Source organism: Balaenoptera physalus, assembly GCF_965194825.1.
Source record: "Balaenoptera physalus genome assembly, chromosome: 9".
NCBI lineage: Eukaryota > Metazoa > Chordata > Mammalia > Artiodactyla > Balaenopteridae > Balaenoptera > Balaenoptera physalus.
In genome coordinates, this window is record NC_138888.1 from 104,118,382 (window position 1) to 104,141,488 (window position 23,107).

A 23,107-nucleotide genomic window follows, 5' to 3' on the forward strand; every position below is an offset into this window, starting at 1 on the left:
CTCTGAGGGCAAGACTGCAAAGAAGAGTAAGCCAGCAGAGGAGCTGCTACACAACAGGATAAATGCCATAACGTACATTGATGTTTGCAACAGCTTTGTGAATGGGCTTCAAAGACTAATGATTGCAAAAAAATAAAACCACCTTGTGTTATATATATATTAGCAGTTTCTCTTGCATAGTTTGGCCATGAGTTTAATTTGCCATCCTTTTTTTTTTTTTTTGACATTCCAAAATAGGCTTCCTGCTCATAGCCCATGTATATCAGCAAATATGGTTCAGAAACACTTCGTCTACAACCAGTAGACTTTCAAAAATTTCACGGTTAAAACTGACCCCAATTCCATTTCCAAAGAAAGCATTTGCTATTGATGAAGAAAAAAGTTTGAGGTCTAAAAAGAAGCTTAATGAAAATTACGTTGTTTTGGGTGACATTTATAAATAATAGTTTCACAGCAGTGCTATTAAAGGATATATAAAGTTGTGATTTAAGATAAAAGAAGAAAATATGTTACAGAAATTGAAAAATATGTGTTTTCCTTTTTAAAAGTCTGACAAGTAAAGGTTGGCTTCTATTTTTATTTTTCATTGAGATAGGTGTCAGCTTGTCATAAAGATACACACAGATTCATTGCTAATGAAGCTCAAGCTTCAGGTTTCCTCCCTTCCATGTGTTTCTTTCAAGGTGTTTTGCTTAATTTTAAATTATTTTTCTTTAGGCAAAGCCCGATATAGTACATATTCAGAGCCTCCCCACCAACCCAAACCATGGTTTATCTTTTACCCAGAGTTAGGTTCTGTTAAAGGGCTCATGGAAAAATGCATATGTTTGGATTAGGAAACACAGCAGGAAAAAAGAAAGGAACTGAGTAGAAAGAAGTAAGCCATAGACTTACATTTTCAGTTTGCTAATGAACAGAATTGTTTTCTTTTTTTAAATATAACATTTTTTCACCAGTGAGCAGAAATGAGGAAGATAGATTCAATTTCCAATTCACATGTCATCACAGCCTTATAAAGGCTGCTCTCTGTACACTACCTGAGGTAGATTCTCCTCTCCTGGACCATTCAGTCTTATCACTGTCAAGAAATAGGAATGTTATGAGATGTTTTCCTACTTTTAAGCTAACAAGTAAGTTTGCCACAGTTTTCTGGCTGTTAGCAGAAGATAGGAGCCACCTGGGTCAGAAACAAAGGACTTTATTACTGCACATCCAAGCAGCCTGACCTTCATGTTTGCACTTGTTCCTTTTGTCCCTCATGTCCCATGGGAGCAATGTGCACTGTCCCAGTCAGATTCTGTACCAGCAGTAGGCTTGTATCAAAGCCAGAGAAACACAATCTTAGGAAACACCAAGTATTTTTTAAAGGGACTACAGTCAAGTTTGCCCAAACTTTGGTCTAGAGGGATCATTATCTTTATTATTTTGGACAGCAAACAAATCTGCTGTCTGCTCTGAAGAGAGACACTTTTTTTGCTTCCCATGTTTGCTTGTTATACATCTTGAAAAGATAGCCTGAAACAAAAGTGTCCAATGTCTGTGTACAGCAGATGTGCAGAATGTAGGAACCAATTGAGAATTGTCTCCCAGCAATCATTACCACTCTCTGTTATTTCCTTTGTCTGATAATTTAAAAGTTTCCACAAATTTAAGATAAGACTTATTGTCTGTATCCTTGGTGACAAGTAGTCATCAGAATCTGTTTAATCATTCAGTGACAACTAACTCATTTCAGTGATCATTCTTTGACAAGCCAACCAATCATTGTCAGCCCCTTACTCCTGAAACTCAGGCAATCAGGAATGGATTATATCTAATAACCTCACCTCTGAATGGCAACCAGTCAACAACCATCTCATCTGAGTAATGAAACCATATACAAGCCCCTGTGTCCCTGTCCTTTGAAGTTAAAGGCTTTTGCTTTATTCTCCCAGGCCTCCCCTGAGTCTCTAAAGACTGGCTCAAGTGTTAATGATTAGGAAATGTGAAGATGTGGAAACAAAGAATAGCTGTTGGGCTGGGAAACTGGTAACAATTTAGACTATAAATCAGCCATGTAGCAAAACCACCAAACTCCCAGTTCCCTGAAAGATACAGGTAAACGCCTGACACATATTCCTAAGGTGTTTGTACAGGAAGCCGACCCCCACCAGACAAAAACTGTGGACCACAAGCACATAGACCCCAGACTGGTTGAAACCAGAAGGTGGAAAGTTCACCTTGAGGCCAACCAATCCAAAAATTTTATACAAGCTGATCACACACCCTGCAGCCCCCTCCCTCACTTGTCCTTTCAAACATCTTCCCTGAAAGCAATCAAGGAGTTTGGGTCTTTTGAACATTAGCTGCCTGTTCTCCCTGTTTGGTGCCCTGCAATACTGCCGTGCTTTCCTTCACTGCAACCTGGTGTCAGTAGATGGGCTTTACTGTGCGTGAATCCACGTTTGTTTCTGTAATGGTAACAATGCTTCTACAGGTGGTGTTGACTCTGTCAGCTCTAAAAGTTCTCTCATACTGAACATTTCCTTTTAACACTGTAATTAGAACATCAGATCATCATTAAATTGAAGGATACTGGTTGATTAGCATAGCTCTCTTCAAAAGCAATAAATTCAACTGTATATATATTTCAGGCATTACATAGTTTTGTTATCATCTTCTGACATATTTCACTTATTCATTTATGTACTTGTATATTTATTATTTCCACTCATTAGATTATAAGCTCTATGAGAATGGGAATCTCTGTCTTGCCACTGTATCCTTGACTAGTTCAATGTCCAGAATAGGCTATTGATAAATATTGATTGAAGAGTTAAAATGATTACACAATTAACTTGGTGTTGAAGTTTGGTAAGATATGAGACAATAAAAAAAACTACACCAATGAAGGTGTAGTTACTGATCACAGATTCAAGTTCAATTTGGGAAGAATAAGAAATCAGGTGAAGCCTAAAAGATTAAAAGTATTAAGGAAAAAAAAAAAGTATTAAGGAGATTTCAAGGTCTGAACTTGTGATAAAACAAAAGATATAATACGGTATTAAGGCTATTGGAAATCGGAAAGGATGAAAATATGTGGTCATAAAATAAAACATTTAAGATTAGGATTTTAGGATGCAAAATAGTTGACAGAATCTAGAGAATGTAGTGGTACCCAGGAGAACTTTATGCAATGATGGAAAGAGCCATATGTAGCTGTTGAGAACTTGAAATGTATCTAGAGTGACTGTCGGAGAGGGGTTGGCTTTTTAATTTTATTTAATTTTAATTAAAATTTAAGTACCTTCATATGGTTAGTAGCTACAGTGCTGAACGGTGCAGATCTAGGGAGTTTTTGTAATTTTTGTTTTGGGTCTCTTTGAAAGTCTGACATAAGTTCTGGATCCCATCTAAACAATCCCAGGATCTAGACTGAAGACTTGGAAATAGATCACTGAACTGCAGTGAGAAAAGGTTACTGATGCAAAGAAGGTCATGAAATCATGTGTAAGCATGGACAGTTACATTGCCATGGACTCACATGAAATGATAGATGTTACACGTCCCTTGTTTCTCAATCTTGCTTTCTGAAGTTGGTTTTCTTAAGGAAATAAAGGCATCTTAGCTCTGCCTTGGCTTTGTTAGTTTCAGAATCAGGCTGGGAAAAGTTGTGTGAGGAGAAGTCCTATAAGGCAAATCCTCAGTATGGGATTTGGGAACTGCATTACTCTCCATTTTGTATCTTATAAAGAACTCCAAGAAAGAAAACTGGGAATGTTGATCTATAGGACTTCCAAACACTCCAGTGTTGGTAGAAAGATACTGAATTGATCAATTATGTTAAAATTAAATTAGAAATGTCAAGTCAATTTGGGCTTAATTTAAATTCTTTGACCATTTAATCTTTTTTTTTTTTTTTCCACTTTACCTTTGTGTGAAGTTAAAAATGTAGCTTGGTATATAATTACCTTAATCAACAAGCTTTTAGAAGCTACTAAATAGTTACATGCCATTTCAAATCTCTGGCACAGAATTCCCCTTTCATTCTGTATTCATGTCATTATACATGTCATCAAGATGTATTACAATCCTCTGTATAGAGCAAAACTCACTGATGGTGCAAAGTATAATAGATGAGCATAACCACTTTGGTGCAGAGATTAGCTGCCTGTAGGTAATCTGGGTTTTGCTCTTATGGAAGACAGAGATATGACAGCAAAAGTGGTGGTGTATAATATAATTAGTATAGGTGTTGAGTAACACAAAAGATATTTACTATCTGCTGATTGCTGGGTAAGTCCTTAAATCTTCTTAGGCTCTGTTCCTTAATCTGTGAACTAAGATAAATGAAATAAAAATGATTATGCAAAACTATGTTTAAAATGGATAAACAGCAAGGACCTACTGTATAACACAGGAAACTATATTCAATATCTTGTAATAACCTCTAATGGAAAATAATCTGAAAAAGAAAAAAAAAAAAATATATATACATCCATATAATGTGTATATATATGTATATATATCTGAATCACTTTGCTGTATACCAGAAACTAACACAACATTGTAAATTAACTATACTTCAGTTAAAGAAACATGGGTATAAATGAAACAATAGCATGCTCAAACTAGTAAGCACGTGATCATATATAGTTAATCAAAAAAATGAATAAATGAATTGATGAGTTAGTAAATACAATCAGCAGTGGTTCAGGTAATGGGAGAAGTTGGTGTGGGGAACCTCTATTGCTTTTTAACATGGCTTTATAATTAACTGGTCTCGTATTCTTTCAGGACAAAACAGTTGCCACATAAAAAAATTTGCTAAATAGATTTGTTACTACCCTTCACCTAAATGATAATAATAATAGTTTTTTTTTAAGATAAATTTTCTTTTCAGGGACCTATGGCATGTTTTGGAGCTTCAAAGCAATGCTACCTTTCCTCAGTCTAAGCTTTTTTCTTTCACAATGCAGGGGTTCTGAAATTGAAATGCATACTATGCTTCATGTTACATGTAATGCAGTAGTGAGTAAATTGATGGATTATTTCACAACCTATAGTACCTTAGAATTAAGGAGAACTGATCTATTGTAATGAGAATAGATATTCACAGTCACAAAAATTGTTTGTGCAAAGAAATATAATTAATTATTTTTCAATATTCAATTTGTTTTCTAACTCTAAGCCTTCTTCCCGTTTGATGCATAAAGGCAGCATAGTCATTTTGTTGTCAAGTAAATCACATTCCATGATTCCTCAGCCATTGGGGTGTTTTAATTCAATAATTGATTTATCCCCACTGGTGTTTTTTTTCCTAATCTGTGGTAAGAAGAGACTTATGCAAATGCTATCTTGATGGAGGAAACAAAGAGTACCCTCTTTTTGGTCCTGATTGATCTCTTTCCAAATATGGGTTGTCTTTACAAAAATAAAATGAGCATAGTTTAAAATGTTTATAATTCCCTACCCACTATCTTTTGAAGACTCTCAGTCCAGGAAACCCACTTCTGGACCCTCTCATGGATAACAATGATGGATTCACTCTTCCTAGATTGACCCAGGCTGGTCTAACTTCTGGAACCCAGCTATTTAAAAGAAAGGCCTCAGCTCACTGTGATTAAAAAGTCGCTGAGCCACAGGCCCAGATGAGATCACTTAAAAGTAATGGTTATGGATTTCTGTACAGGATGTATTGATAGAGTCCTTGTCTATTGCAGCCATAGAACTGCTACATTTATTCACTACCATTTCTTCCCTTGACAAGTTATTAGAGGATTATTTAGGATTATTTTTCCAGTAGTATTTGTTTACTGATACTAGTGTATTGATTAATAAGAAGAATTTTTTTCTTATATTCTAAGGTAAGGAAGATATGGGTATTGAAGTGAAAAACGTATACTCCAGTCAATCACTACAGACTGAAGCTGATTAAATACTCATTGGGGGGAAAAAAATTGCAAATTGTTGTTTGGATTTTCACTAACAAGTAAGATACGTTAAAATTACAATTACTTTAGTATATAAATTGGCCAGGTTTCTGGAAATTGCAAGATAATTTTTAAAATAATAAATAAATAAATATTAAAAGTTCATTAAAGAATATCAGCAAACTCCAGTATATTAAGAAAGCATAGAAATTAATTAAGAGAAACAAACAAAGAAAAAGAGTGAAAATGAAAATCTATGAAACTTGGGACAATAGAAGAAATCAGTCTAATATATAATATGTGTACCTGTATATCAGTCCTAAAAGCGGAAGTGACTTTGGTAAAGATCTAGTTTGAACTTTACCTCAAATTAGAGAATCAAAGGAAAACTGTTGAAGGTCATTAGTAAACATCTGACGCTGATGTAAATGCAATTGTAAAATAGTTAAAATGTTCAATATTGAAGGTAACATTATTTGATTTTTGTTGATAACATAATAAATACAAATTTTGGAAGAACACAGCCTCTTGGTTAAAACAACTTGTTTTCAAAAGAAACTTATGTATGAGAGAGAAATGTACTTATGGCACACATGTAGTTGAAACTGTATCTAAAACAAGTGTGACAAAAAAAAAGTGTTGTGACTGTCAAATTTATAAACCCACATGTATTGAGTCACCAAACTACAAAATTCTGTGGCCAAGCTGATGCTGAATAGAAATCGAACTTTACCACATTGGCACATGCTTTCTCTTCTGGCTGCCCAGTAATAAGTGAATTTCAGAAACGTTTGAGCCTTTGAAAACTGCTTTGTAAAATTAACTATGTGATCTACAATGGTAATGACATTTTTAATTAAATAATATTCTAAATTTTTCTTCAAAAATTATTGGAAATCTTTCATCAAATATTCATATACTTCACCACCCCAAGATAAATATTTTTCTCTGCAAGCTTTTAGTGAAGTACATTTAATGAAATAAAAGTTTGCACAAAGGAAGATATTAAAATTTATCCATAAAACCAAAGCCAGAATAGAGAAAATTAAATATAAGAGCCTAAGATTTAATTTTAAATTTTTATAATTTTGCCTTGGAGTTTCTCAAACTGTGGGAAGAAAATTTTGATAGCGTTCCTATTTTGAATTGAATTTATAATTTATTATGAATAAATTATAATAATTTATTATTATTTGAAATTGAATTTATAATTTAACCATAGTGAAATAAAATTGAAGTAAGCATATATTAATGTATATTAATGTAGCATCATAAATAGCAAATCATTCAAAATAATACTAAACAGAGACAATTTACTTATGTGACATATAAGTATTATATATATATATATATATATATATATATATATATATATATATATATGATCTTAGCATACTGCTTGATGAATTTTGACAAATATATGAACCATGTAATTGCTACCGAGGTTAGGATAGAAAATATTTCTATCATCACAGAAACTTTGTTAGGCTTCTTTCCACTCAAAACACTCTTTGTTCAAAGGCAACTAATTGTCTAATTTCTCTCGCTGTAGACAGCTTGGTCTGTTCTTGACTTTTATATAAGGGATCATATATTGTACATCTGTGGTGTCTGGTTTCTTTCCTCCAACATGGTAGATCTGAGATCCATTCATGTTGACATAGATAATAGATTGATGACAGAGAGCTGAGTAGTAGTCCATGAACACTACTGTGGTACGAATACACTACAGTTTTTGAACCCATGCTCCCGTTGATATACATTTGTTTACAGTTTAGAAGCATTATGAAAGAAGCTGCCACAAATATTCTTTTTTCTTAACATATGCATCTATTTATCTTGGCTTAGAAGTGGAACTGCTGAATCATAGGTAGTTGTAAGTGCATATACCTACTTTAAAATTTATCAATACGAAAAAGTTTACCCAAAGTGGCTTACGATTTTACATTTGAGGCAGACACTCTCCAGGGAGGTATAAGACTCCCAGTTGCTATACATTTTTGCTAACATTTGGAAATGTCAGGATTTGGTTTGTTTTTTATTTCATAATTTTAGGCATTGTAGTTGCATATTGTTGTTTCATTTTGATATTACTTAATGAATGATAATACTGATGAAATTTTAATGTTTTAATTATTTAATCATATATCACCATTTGTGAAGCCTGTGTAAGTCTGATTTATTCTATTTGTTAATTAATATTAGTTTATTGTCTAGATATGAATTCTTCTTTGATATGTAAATTGTGAATATTTTCTTCCAGGTGAGTGTTATTTTGATTTTTATGAAGATGTTTATTTTGTTAAATATTTTGAATAAAACTATTTTATAAAGAAACCAACCAATCAATTTTATGGCCAATAATTTAAAAATTATATAACTTAAATTCTGTAGCACACTCGGTCTCAAAAGAGCACAAGTTTGATTATTAATGATATTGTTCCTGTGGCATCAATATATTAATTCTTTAACAAAATGCAATGTAGGTACATTTCATGTATTTTTTAGTGATAGTTTTACCATGACTTGACTCAATCAAACAAGGTATTATTCGCTAAAATAAGTTAGTTCAATTATATGTTAAATAAATCATACATTATTTTTAAAACTTAGAAATAAACCTCTGAGCCAGAGAAATGTTTCAGTTAAGAAATTCCAACCATCTGTGAGTCACCAGTAAGAAGTAGTTTCTAGTAAATTTTCCATCCACTAAATTTGTCACTTCTTTCTTATTGAGTGGGCTCTTTATTCTGCTGGCAATCTAAGATATTAAAATACATATCATAGGTTAAAAAGGAAGAGGGTAAAGATGAGGAATCTGCAAGGGGACATCACATGATTGAAGATATGGAAAGAATAATATTGGAAACAGACAGAGTGGGAAATACCACTAAAAATCCATCTTGTTTAACCCATGGGAAAAATAGTGAGTGTGGAGGAAAGAAATCTTCAGTTTCTTCTCAGTACCACAAGATAACCTTTAAATTCCAACTAGAACTGAAGGAATTCATGAAGAGGAACTGCAAATGGTCATTATGAAGTTTGAAATAATTTTTACTAGTTTCAAAGGAATGCATCGATCAAAGGATGCGATTTGCTTGTTACGAAGAGTATGAAGCAAAATATGATCATTTTTGTCAAGTTTCTGTCCCTGCAGATTTATTTTGTAATTGTACCGAAATAAAATAATTCATCTCTGCAAAATCACTGGGGAGCCTACTCTCTCAAAAACTCAACATGTAAAAGTGAGAAAAAAACATTAGGGTGAACTAGCAAGATGCACATTTTATAATTTAAGACAATATGAGGTGACATCAGGAAAGTAGAAGCTTCTATAAATATCTTTTCACAGTGGGGAGAAGAAAACTTGGCATGATCATAGCCACAAGTTATCAAAAAACTAGGCTAGCCCAGCCTAGAGGGAACCATGTGATTTTCAGAGTATATGTTCCATAATGTAATTTTTTAAATGTAATTTTAATGTCATAAATGGGAGATGACTATCAACTTCCAAACTACCATTTATTTTCATACTTATTCAAATTTTGAGTTCCAATTTGTTGTCCTGAGCCATACAAAATATCATTTAGTTTGGAAAACCCTTAATAACCTTACTCACTTGTTGACTCAATTTAGCATATACTTCTATGTCTAGACGTCAAAATCAAAATGATACATCTATTTAAGAACAAGATACAGCAAAATAATGACTTCCTCCATCATCATCATCACATGTTGCTTTGATTTGCTTTCTCTTAGGTAATTGATTCCATTATATTTGAGATGTCTAACTTGTCTTATTTGCCCTACTCAATTTCAATTTCTTTGCTCATGGATTTTTATCATTGAATCCTTCACATTCAAAACAATATCTTCCTTATTATCTTATTATCTAAATATCTTATTATTATCTTCCTTATATTAACCATTCGGTTAATAAATGCCTGCTGAATTAAATTAAATATGTTCAATTTACACTTGTTAGTTATTTTCTTTTTTAGGACCCAATATATTTCAAACATTTTGAAAGACACTCTGGGATAGGGAGCAACCCATAATTGCATAGCTGGCAGGTGGGTAACACCAAAATTTCTGATCAAATCTGCTCTTTCCAAAGCTGGTACTCATTTCTCCCCTATATGCAGTGTTGTTTCATTAGAGGCACATTTGTACAATTTAAAAGAAACTTGGCAGCCTATAAACTTTATGGGAAGTTTGCAACTCAGAACTGGAAATCACAATCATTTGAATTATCTCAATGTGCAAACAAGTCGAAGTCGATGGAATGAATTCAAGGCCTTTTAGTGTCTGGATGGAGTTCAGATGTGTGGTACAAGGGTAAATGGAATAGAGTCCATCTTTTTTGAAGCAATCAAATTATACCAGTTTTAATAATCTTTGTATATGTAAAGTCCAACCAAGATCAAAAGTTCATCAATGTAATGCATCAGAAATTCAGCTGTGAGAAAAATTGAAAGATTGGCTTTGAATTTTTAAAGTTATAATCTATAGTAAAAATAACATAAAAAACAATAGTTGACCCTAATTCACCTTCTTATTTTTTGCCATTTAAATATGTTAAGAATAACAATGCCATTTTTTGATCTTCCAGAAATATTAAACCTACAAATGCAAGAATAGTCTTTTTTTCTTAACTTTATGACCTTTATGTAATTTAAAATAAAAACTTTTCTTCTTTTAATTATATATAATATATATATACACGTATATATACATATATATGTGTATATATATATATATATACACACACACACACATACATACACAGAGTGTTTGTTTTTCCATCTCTAGAATTTATGAAATATTCACAATTAAGTTTTAATGTACTAAGAGCCTTCCAAAAGGCATCTCTATAATTGAAGGATAGTATAGATCTAGATTTTTAAAATCGACACATTTTCCCAGCAACTAGAAATAACCATTTTTCTACTCTTTAGGAATTTTTTTGGCCTGCATCACCATACATTAAGAAAAACGATGATGTGGTTTAATGGTATATTTTTCTCTTCATTGTATTCAACAACTTAGAAAGAATAAATGAACCCATAATTGAGACCCCACAAAATGAAGAGATATATACATACAGAACATTAGAAGATAAAAATAAAGTACATGAATAGTATTTTTAAGCAATTAAGATATATTTTAAAAGTATTTAACCTATGCCATTTAACCTGACTTACTAGTCTCAATGAGTAACTGCTCAAAAATAAATTTTGCTTTACAGAAAATTGATTTTCCATTTTATTAGCTCTTCTGAATTGACAAGATTTGTTCATTGGATCCAATCTTTCTCCTTGTGTATGTTCATGTGTGTTTCTTTTTTATTGTGATTTCACCTTGGAAATCTCCTTGGAAAAGGTTACTATAGAAACTTCTGTTACTATTGGTTTCTTGGAACAGTAAGTTTCACTGGCTATTAGGAAATATTTTCAGAGGCATCTTTTTTACTTTATTACACATTAATATTTAACAGACACAGATAGACTACATTGTTCCTTCATATAATGTGAAAGAACACATGATAAAATAGTAAAATCCATTGTAAATTCAGTCAGCAGTTTAAAAGAAAAATCGAAGCCTTATTTCCTTTCAGCTGTTCAGGTTTCGTTTTTCATTCATTCAGAGGGATGCTGACTTCCTGGCTTTCCATCTCAGTCCTGTGAATATGTTCTGGGTGTTCTCGCCGTGCTCAGCGCTGTCCTCAGAGGTATCCTGTAACACAGTGTGAACATGCTACAATACTGCCTCCTCCTTTAAGTGACTTAAGTTCTCACAAAGGCACCCAATTCTACCCCCTTCAAGCAATTCCGTAGGCACCCGTTTATTAGATGCAGGAAGTTTAAACTCCTTGAAATTGTACACAGGTGTCTTTAATGTCGGGAGTAAATACAGACTCATGTGCTCTGCTTCCACTTCTATCACACTCCAGCTCTCTTTCTTCTTCTTTGTGTACCTCGAGCTGCCACACTCTAATATGCATTTTGAAATGGATCGCACATTTTCCATGTCTCTATGCCTTTCTATAAGCTCAGTTTTCTCTCTAACTCATCCTCCAAACACCCTTACCTAACCAACCTCTAACTCATCTTGCAAGCCTCAGTTTAGAATATACTTTCACTGTGAAAATTTCAGTCCCAGATAGAGTTAATCACTACTATGTAAGAGATTCCTAAGAATCTTATAAACCGTATCACTATGCATGTTTCATACACTATATTTCAAGTATTTGTATATGACTTTACATGAATTACAAATAAGAAGAGAATTTAAAGTTTACATAGATAAAAATTATTTGAGCACATAAATATAAGCAGTGTATGGAATCTTTGCTCCTACTGCCCTTACGGAGTTTTTTTCAGGTACAGGGAAATATATACACACACCGAGCAAAGAGCTAATTACATTAAAAAGTGAGCCTTTCTTTCCTATCTCTAGAAGGCTGTCAAAGAAAGTTATTAATATTAAATTTGAAGCTATATAATACCCAGACAGTTGGGAAATCTTTTCTTAACATCTGTTTTAGCAAACAGGGATTATCAAATCCATTTCAGTCAATTTTTCATTTCAAAACAGGTAGCAATGAAGTTAATAATTTCAAACATTGCCTCAAAATGTGAATAAATTGATATTGATGGAGGGCACGGCTTTTCATTAGTCAATCATTCTTAAAAACTGAAAGAGATGTTTTCAAAATAAAGAATCACCAAACTGGGCTTCCCTGGTGGTGCAGTGGTTGAGAATCTGCCTGCCAATGCAGGGGACACGGGTTCGAGCCCTGGTCTGGGAAGATCCCACATGCCACGGAGCAACTAGGCCCGTGAGCCACAACTACTGAGCCTGCGCGTCTGGAGCCTGTGCTCTGCAACAAGAGAGGCCGCGATAGTGAGAGGCCCGTGCACCGCGATAAAGAGTGGCCCCCACTTGCCGCAACTAGAGAAAGCCCTCGCACAGAAACGAATACCCAACACAGCCATAAATAAATAAATAAATAAATAAATAAATAAATAAATAAATAAAAATTAAAAAAAAAAAAAAAAAAAAAGAATCACCAAACTCAGGAACTTGGTCAAGGATGGTAGCAAACAGTGGAAGACATTCAACAATTTTTTTTCACTTGTCCATTTCTCTTCCTTATTACATTTATATCTTACAGTGATTTTGTATATATATATATATATATATATATATATATATAATATATATATATACACACACATACACACATATGTATGTATACGTACATACATATGTATGCATTTATATTTATTCTAAATTTCTATCTATTTATTGACACACAAGCACTAGGTATCAGTGAAAATCCACCCTGTTCTCTGGTGACCAAAACCGTAAGCATATTCCTTCAAATATTAATTTGACTTTAAATATATTCAATTGGGCTCTGTGGTTCAATATATAACAGAAAAGGATAATGACAACTTACTTCTTAAAGTAAGACATTCTTGATTATCTTTTGCCTATGGCAACACTGCCTTATTATAAGCATGACCTTGGGTGTTTTTTAGACCTTTTCTCAATTCCGATTTTTTCCCTTAGAACTTTCTAATATCAAAAACAGACCACACTCGACTAAAGCATACCCAATGAACTATAGTCATTTTCAGAAGGGCAACATTTTATTGCCCTTTTGAAGTAGGGTGAAAAGGGTATGTTGTCTATATGGTGCCACCGGTGAAAATGCCATTTAAAAAATACACGCAAATACCACACCCCAGAGAATCTGTCTAAGTACATGGAAGGTAGAATCTTAACACAGAAAATGCTTTCAAAGTCACATTTCTGGTTTCAGAATCTTGAACTGCTGTTTACTTTCCTTAACATTTGCTGATAGTTAATTCCAATGGGACTTATAGAGCTGCTATAACATGTTTCTTAGGTTAGTTCTAAAGAGTTCTTTCTACTTCTAGGTGAGCAAAAATAATTTCTGAAAGCTGTCTTTGAAGAATGTCGTTCTCAAATTCTACCCCATCTAAACTTTTTCCTCTGATGCATATCACTTTCTAGTTTTTTCATATTTAACCATTATAGAACCAGATCTTCAGATGAAGTAGAAACAACATGATGGAGAAGGGATAAATGTGCTTTTCTATTATTGCTTGACAGTGTAGAGTAACCTAAAAAGGCAGAGCTTATTGCTTCTACTGTATTGTAGAGCCAAAACAATAGCTTTACAAGTAATGCAAAGAAGGTATTAATTTCAATTATGACTCCAAACTAATACCTGGAAATCGTAGAGTATAAAAGCCAAAAGCTAAAAGTCTCTATATAGGTCTCTATACAGGTAATACTTTTATTGATGCAGGTATGCTAAATGTAAAGTCAACACTGAAATTTGATTCCTTAATTCAAATGACTGCACTCACACATATGAACCAAAAGAGCATCAAAGAAAGGAAAGTGTTGGTCAAAGTTTACGAATTTCACGTTATAAGATTATGTTCTAGGGATCTAATATCCAGCATGGTGATTATAATACTACAATAGAATACTATATTATATACTTAAAAGTTGCTGAGCGAGTAGATATTAAATGTTTTCACCTCAAGTGATAATTATGTGACTGGATGAAGATGTTAGCAAACACTATGGTAGTAATCGTTTTGCAGTATGCAAGTGTATCAAATCAACAGCTGTACACCTTAAATGTACACAATATTATATGTAAATTATATCTCAATAAAGCTGGAAAAAAAAGAAGCAAAGACAAAACAACAACATAATATCTGTTGCTTGGCTAATGTTGTTTGGTAAGCAACTCATTTATTTAGTATTTATCAAACAACTTCTATTTGTCAGTTATAGAAGAACATGTAATAAAAATAACTTTCATGCCAATAGAATACTCAGAAAATAACTATGTGATAGATAACAATATATGAATTGAATTATATGGGAAAATTAAGTTGCATAGACACTAAAATTTAGGGAAACAACAATATATGGGGCAAGCCGAAACACTCCTATTCAATTTAATTTCTCATTCCCATGACTGTCACATCCTGCAATAAACCAACTTAGTATATTTCCACTAGTGTCATTGTCATTTCTTTTCAAGTACCTCAAATTGTAAAAGTTCCAGTGACTAAGCTACCCTACTAACCACAAGCCATGGAAGTAAGATACATGGGATACACAGGTAAAGAAAATAAGTAAACAATGTATGTCCAGACATATATAAATGTCACAATTTGGACAAAAGAAAAAAAATCAGCAAATGTAATCAAGATTAAAACGAGTCTATGTATTTTAAAAACACTGAAATCAATTTAGATATTTATGAAACACAAATGTTTTAATATGATCACAGTAAAAGACAGTTTTGCTTCTCTGCATCAAGAAAGTCTGTAATTAAGTATGGTGCTGTCAAAAATCACTATGGTATAGATACTAATTTTGTTTCATTTTAGATATATTTCTTATAATTTACATCTACTTAATTTTAACTTAAAATGTAAATAAATTGCATTATTATTTAAAGATGTGTTGTATCATAAGGTATTATTTTATTTACAAGTTGAATTAATCCCACCTTAATTTTTCTTAAATGTATTCACTGTATTTTCTTATAATTAGCATGAAAGTGTCATTTAAAAAAAGACTGTTTCTTAGATTTATATGATAAAGAAAACATTGCAAATGTAGCCCATTTATATTTGGCTATTAAAGTCTGTGAGTTGTAAAAGAGTTACTGGGTAATTTATTGTGGAGTGACAGAGATAGGAAAAGGCAATAAGTGAGTCAATGATTTATCTGTAAGTTTACCTTCAAACTACTACTTGCAGAGGTTACTCCAAGCTGATACAGATTTAATGCATTATCAGTACTAAATGCTGAGCTATGAAGATCACCACTGAAATCAAACCTGAAAATGCAGTGATCAATGAGAAACCTCCTGATCAATGCAAGCAGTTTTCTTTATGTTCAGTTTCAGATGAGTCAGAATTCTTTCTCACATTCTTCTACTTCTTCAGTGAGGATTATATACAGGTACAGGTGTGTGAACAAATACATATATAACTGTATATGCTAAAAATAATTATTTACTCTTATTAGCCAAACTTTGTTGTACATTTCTTTTTCAATGTGATTCAAATAAAGATATTAAAAAGAAACTAACACAAAATACCTATAGTTTAAATTAAAAAAATTTAAATGTTGGCTATTCTTCAGCTTTGTCCTATGTAGTATATTGTTTTAAGAATGTAAATTCACTACTACGTGTAAAATCCACTAATTTTCATGAGGCAATGTCTTACTTATCTGCTCATCAGATTTCACACAACATATATTACTAGGAAAAAGAAAAAAAAAAAACAGTAACCAATAATTATAAGAGAAAAATCTCTAAGGAGGGAACAGACAACCATCACAAACCCTACACAGCAGAACCATAAACTATTACCCAGTTAACTGCAGGTTAGAGTTTATTACTTAAAATTATTGTAAGATTAAGCTGCTGAATTGACGTGTTTAGTTATCAGATTTGTCCAGAAAACTTTCAGTCCTTTCAGTTTAAAAGTCACAGAGAGATAGTGAAAGAAATTGGCTTTGAGAAGATAGACATTAAAGGGAAAAACAATTTTTACATCCACCTGGGGGCATTTAGGGTCAGGCAAAAAGGTCCCCCACACAGCAATATTTCCTGAAGGCATTATGGCAATTGAAGTTCGTTAAGATTATGTGAAGTCTCCATTAAAGAAAAGTTAATGGTGGATTAACCTATTTAAAGAAGGCAAGACAACTTTCCCTCTCTTCTAAAAATAAGTGCATAATATCGTTTAATTAAAACAGTGCTCCTAAAAATAAGCTGTGCATATCAGACACATGCAAACAGAGATAGTGTCAGAAAAGTAAAATATCATTGAAGCTAGTATAAGATAAAGTATAATCCATTACTTTTTGTGTCTTATAATCAGTAATTTGAAAAGAAGCATATTGAGGTAAAAAATTACCAAGTTCTTTGAGTCTTTGTATATAAATAACACACTCTGGAATCAGTTGCATATTTAAATATGACTCTGCTATATCGCAGGTTCTAATTTCAACTCAGGTATTTTCATTTACTATTTGAATAAATAAAATAAAGACAGGTTTCAGGTAATATACACCCATAACTGAGTATTCACAAATCTTAATATTATTACTAAAATAAGGTAGGACTCTGACAAAGAATATTATTATCTCTATGTTTTGACTTTGAGTTGCCAAATGAGGTAGAGTGATGGAAATTCCTATTTATTATTCTTTTATTTCCTGTCCATTGGTAACTGAGATTTTGTCAAAATTGCACATGTCATAAAGGTTACATATTAAAAGTAGTTTGAGTCATACTATTTTTACTCTCTTTTGCTTTTGCTGTTCTTATGGTGGACTCTTTGGACAATGTTTAATTTTTCTACCAGAATTATATATTGAATTTCAGCACAGATATCATTAAAAAATCTCATACTGGCAAGTGATCAGTAAATTTCATTAAATAAAGAGATGTTGACAAGTTGTTATATAATATCAATCACCTGTATTTTTTTAAAAAGAGCTTGGGGAAAAATATATTTGCAGATAATTTTCTTTTAGTGTACCATATTAGCATTCTTTTTAATTTTACTTTTTCTTTTTAGTTGAAGTTAGTATAATGGCCTCCAGGGACCTCCTGAATCTCAGGTCTCAGTGGGGTTTTCAAGGTATAAGGATTAGATTGACGTATTAATTTCATCTGCAGTGAGATACTACTTCACATCCACTAGGATGGCTATAGAACAACCTTATGATTCAGCAATTCCAATCCCATGTACATAACCAATAATTGAAAACAGGTACTCAAATAAATACATATATACATATGTTCATAGCAACATTATTTACAACAGTCAAAGGTTATTCCTCATATATCCATCAGTGGATGAATGGATAAACCAATTATGGTGTGTACATAAAATGGGATACATATTCAATCAAAAAAGAAGTGAAGTACTGATACATACTACAACATGGAAGAACCGCAAAAGCATTATGTTGAATGAAAGAAGTTAGACATAAGATGTCACATATTGTATAATTCTATATACATGAAATAACCAAAATTAGCAACTCCATAGACAAAGTATACAGACTGGTTTATGTTGGGGACTGGGGACAGATAGAAATGAAGCAAAACTGCTTAACAATATGTGAATTTACTTTTGGGGTGATGAAAATATTTTGGAATTAGAGGTGGTGGTTGTACAACACTGTCAGTGTGCTAAATATGACTGAACGGTTCACTTAACAATGATTAATTTTTTAATGTCAATTTCACCTCAATTAAAAAATGTTTTTGAAAAAAGGAAAAACAAAACTAGCTATTTCTGCTACAAAACTGTTCAGGGTAAGTCTTTTCCAAGCTACCATTCCCTCAGCAGTTTTATCTCCTGGGAGGTTGCTAGAAATGCAAAAATCTCAGGTCCCTCCACAGACTAATCAAATCGGTCTGATTTTGAGAAGATCCCCAGTGAACCACGTGCAAGTTAACATTTGAGAAACTCTGCCCAATGGCATTGTTGCAGAAATTGGCACGTGAGCCACATCACATTGCAATATCATTTCATTCAGATATTTCAATATGTGACATTATTTTCATATTGAAGATAATGCAAATAGATTATTACAGTGCTTCCCAACTTGCCAAACCATAAGGATCTGGGAAAATTAGTTTGACATATTGATAAATACGACAATTACCTGGAAATTTTTTAAGTCTGGGAATTATTCAAATTTAGGAAAATATGTCAAGGCATAGAAAATCAAATTTATCTAAATTGTTTACTTTCAATAACAAGCCACTAAAATTGTTACAATTTAGAAAGAGATTGCAGTCTTTCCCCCAAATTCTTGGGGTTGAAACAAACCACATTCATTCTGTTCTATGTTTAGGAATGCTTATGTTGAAGAATTTGTAAAGCAACATTCTAGATAATCACCTACCCTACTCCACCCCCTAAAAATAATATAGCACACTATTTATCTTAAAATTTGCATCTATGTTTGGTTTCTAATGTTTTTAACTGATGTGTCCAATCTCTAACCAGGTTGACACTTTTGAGGTAAATCTGAGGTGCCGTTATCTAGTTATATTTCCTAGTAATTATTTGGAAAGTAGGTTTACCTATTATTACTTTAAATATGTTTTTGAGCTTGTAGCTAAGGCTATACCCTGCCAACTCAATGTCAGAGGCAGACACTGACATTTGGTGATTTGTGCATATTTGGGGAGACAAATCTTGACTTTCCCACAAGTCAGAAGAAGAAAGTAGCAAAGTCTTGCTTTGGATAAATGGTTTGGCTGACTCAAATACAATTCTGAATTTGAACTTGCTTCCATGCCCTGAGTAATGAAAAATCAATTGATTTCACAGCTACTATAAGAAAACTGGAATTGTCCAAAGCACAAATTTAACAAGTCTATTCCCAAAATAATTCTAAAAATAAAAATTTCTTTAAAGGATGAATTAATTATTTTCCAAGTTGAGAACATTGGTCTTTTTCTGTTTGTTTGTTTATGTGTTTCTACCACAAAGGGCTTCTCTAGAAACGTACTGATTTTAGCATCCTATTAATTAGCCAATATTGAATTAAATTACCAACCATTATTTTGGGATACTCAGAACAATGAAAATAACATTGAAGAAGAAAGATGAATATGTCAAACAATTCAGTAATTTGATTACTTTTGATCTTTATGACCATAATAATGTAAGCTCCACAAAGTCGAATATTTTAAAAATATTTTTATTTCACCGATACATCTCCAAGGCTTAGAACAGTGCCTGGGCAATGTTCAAAGCATTCATTGGTTGAATAAATGAATGTTGGGTGCAAAACAAAACTAATTTCATACAGGAACTATTTCCTTATCATTATTTTCAAACTTTCTCAAACATGTCTCCAGCTTGTATTCCTAAAACATTTCAGAGTGACAACTAATAGATATAGATATGCATATGTTCTGATTTTGCTGTCAGACATTTTCACTGAATTAGAATATATACATAGGTCTCTAAGAAAAGGATGAAATCTGCATTTCTGGGATTTGACACGGATCACCAAGAAATTTCATCAAGATCAATTTTGAATATTAAGGAATGAGGCAGAGCCATTTGATAAGATGTGAACACAAACTTTTAAGGCAGCAAGTGAAATTTATCAGCAACAATTTGCTTTAATATTCTCATATATTTTCTTCCACCATCATCTTCTGTGGGGGCTTTGCTTATATATGTGGAGGGGAACAATGTGGAATGTGATTAGGTAAATCTGGCCTATGGATGCTTGAAAAAGTTCCTCTCTCAAGAATGTCTTAAGCCTGAACATATATATTGCAATAGATAAAATATCCACAAGTTTAAGGTATTTATTACCAGTGATTCAGATAAAAATTTAAATATTAACATTGTAGAATCAAATAGGTCTTGACAATTATCTGATGCACAATGCATATAATTCTATAGATAAATGTGAGTGTAAACAGAACATAAAAATGACAAGCACATCTCAACATGGGCCATGATATTTGAACATGAAATTTTAAAATCCTAATTTATTAACCTTTGAAATTATTTATGTTTTAGTTCTCTTCCTCTAATAATATTTAAAGAATATGCTTTTTTTTTTTTGTACGTGGGTTGTGTTTCAGAGAGACAAAGAATCTCTGTCAAAGGTAAACTTCTAAGTCTTAATACCTTCTTCAAGATGAATTTTTTAAAAGCTACTTACTATGATAAGTAGTAACAATGAACTGTATATGTAATAAGTTCTTCTTTGAAGTATCATTGTCTTACTATATTAGTTTCAGGTGTACTACATAGTGATTTGACATTTGCATACATTATGAAATGATCACGATGATGTCTAGTATCCATTTGTCACCATACAAAGTTATTACAATATTATTGACCATGTTCTTTATGCCATATATTACACCTCCATGACTTATTTTACAGCTGAAGGTTTGTACTTCTTTTTTTTTATATAGCTATTTTATTTATCTATCTACTTATTTTTAATTTTGGCTGTGTTGGGTCTTCGTTTCGTGCGAGGGCTTTCTCTATTTGCAGCAAGCGGGGGTCACTCTTCATCGCGGTGCGCGGGCCTTTCACTATCGCGGCCCCTCTCGTTGTGGGGCACAGGCTCCAGACGTGCAGTCTCAGAAGTTGTGGCTCACGGGCCCAGTTGCTCCGCGGTATGTGGGATCTTCCCAGACCAGGGCTCAAACCCGTGTCCCCTGCATTAGAGGGCAGATTCCCAACCACTGTGCCACCAGGGAAGCCCCAAAGGTTTGTACTTCTTAATCCCATTCACCTATTTTTTCTCCTCCACCCCTCTCCCCTCTGGGAGCCACCTATTTGTTCTCTGTATTTGTGAGTCTGTGTTCTTCTTGTTTTGTTTGTTTGTTTTGATTTTTAAATGCCACATATAAGTGAAAAAATACAGTATTTGTCTTTCTCTGCCTGACCTATTTCACTTATCGTAATAGCCTCTAGATCCATCCATGTTGTCAAATATGGCAAGATTTCTTTTTTTATTTTTTAATGGCTGAGTAATATACAATTGCATATGTATATCACAAATTCTTTATCCATTTATCTATTTGATGAACACTTAGGTTGCTTCTGTATCTTGGCTATTGTAAATAGTTCTGCAGTGAACATAGCAGTGCATATACCTTTTCAAGCTGGTGTTTTTTCCTTTCTTCAGGTAAGTACCCAGAAGTGGAATTGCTGGATTATAGGGTAGTTCTGTTTTGTTTTTGTTTTTTTTTAATTTTTTGAAAAAAACTCCACACTGTTTTCTACAGTGGTTACATCAATTTACATTCCCACCAAAACTGCACCAGAGATCCCTTTTCTCCACATCCTCTCACTTGTTATTTCTTGCCCTTTTTGAGGATAGTCATTCTGACACCAGAGAGGTAATATCTCATTATGGGTTTGATTTGCAGTTCCCTGATGATTAACGATGTTGAGCATCTTTTCATGTGCCTGTTGGCCCTCCGTATGCCTTCTTTGGAAAAATGTCTATTCATGTTATTTGATTATCTGTTTTTTTTGTTTGTTTGCTTTTGTTTTATATTGAGTTGTATGTGTTCTTTATATGTATTGGACATTAACCCTTTATTGGACATATGATTTGCAGATATCTTCTCCCATTCAATACGTTTCCTTTTCACTTTGTTGATGGTTTCCTCTGTTGTGCAAAAACTTTTTTTAGATTGATCTAGTCCCATTTGTTCATTTATGCTTTTGTTTCCCTTAATTGAGGAGACAGATCCAAAAGTATATGGCTAAGACTAATGTCAAGGTGTGTACCCCCTATGTTTTCTTTCAGGAGTTTTACAGTTTCAGGTCTTACATTTAAATCTTTAACCTATTTTGAGTTTATGCTTTTATATGGTGTGAGAAAGTAGTCTAGTTTGATTCTTTTGCATGTAGCTGCCCATTTTCCCCAATACCATATATCTAAGAGGCTGTCTCTCCATCATATATTCTTGCCTCTTTTGTCATAGATTAATAACCATATAAGCAGTGGGTTTATTTCTGGGCTCTCTATTCTTTTCCATTAATCTATGTGTCTGTTTTTGTACCAATTCCATAATGTTTTGATTACTAAAGCTTTGTAGTATACTTTGAAATCAGGAAGTGTGATTCCTCCAGCTTTGTTCTTCTTTCTCAAGTTTGTTTTGGCTATCCAGGATCTTTTGTGGTTAAATAAAACTTCAGGATTATTTTTTCTAGTTCTATGAAAAATGCCATTGGTATTTGATAGTGGTTGCAAATTCATCTGTAGATTGCCTTGACATCTGAATCCTGGGATGATTCTTGCCCCTTTTTCTTACCTGCTGTGTGAGCTTGGGCTACGTATTTAAATTTGTACCTCAGATTTCTTGAAAAAATAATTGTATCTTATTTAATAGAGGAAGAGTTTCCCCAAAAGAGAAAATGTAGCATGGTGACTTATTTAGAACAAATAGGTCCACAAGCGCTTATGCATAATAAGAACTGAAAACTGCATATTTTTTTCATAACTTGGTGCCAAAACTCATTGGCAGTAAATATGACCTGAAGTGATTTATAGTTTTTATTTATCCCATTTATGGTGAGTATTCATGAATTTTATTTCAG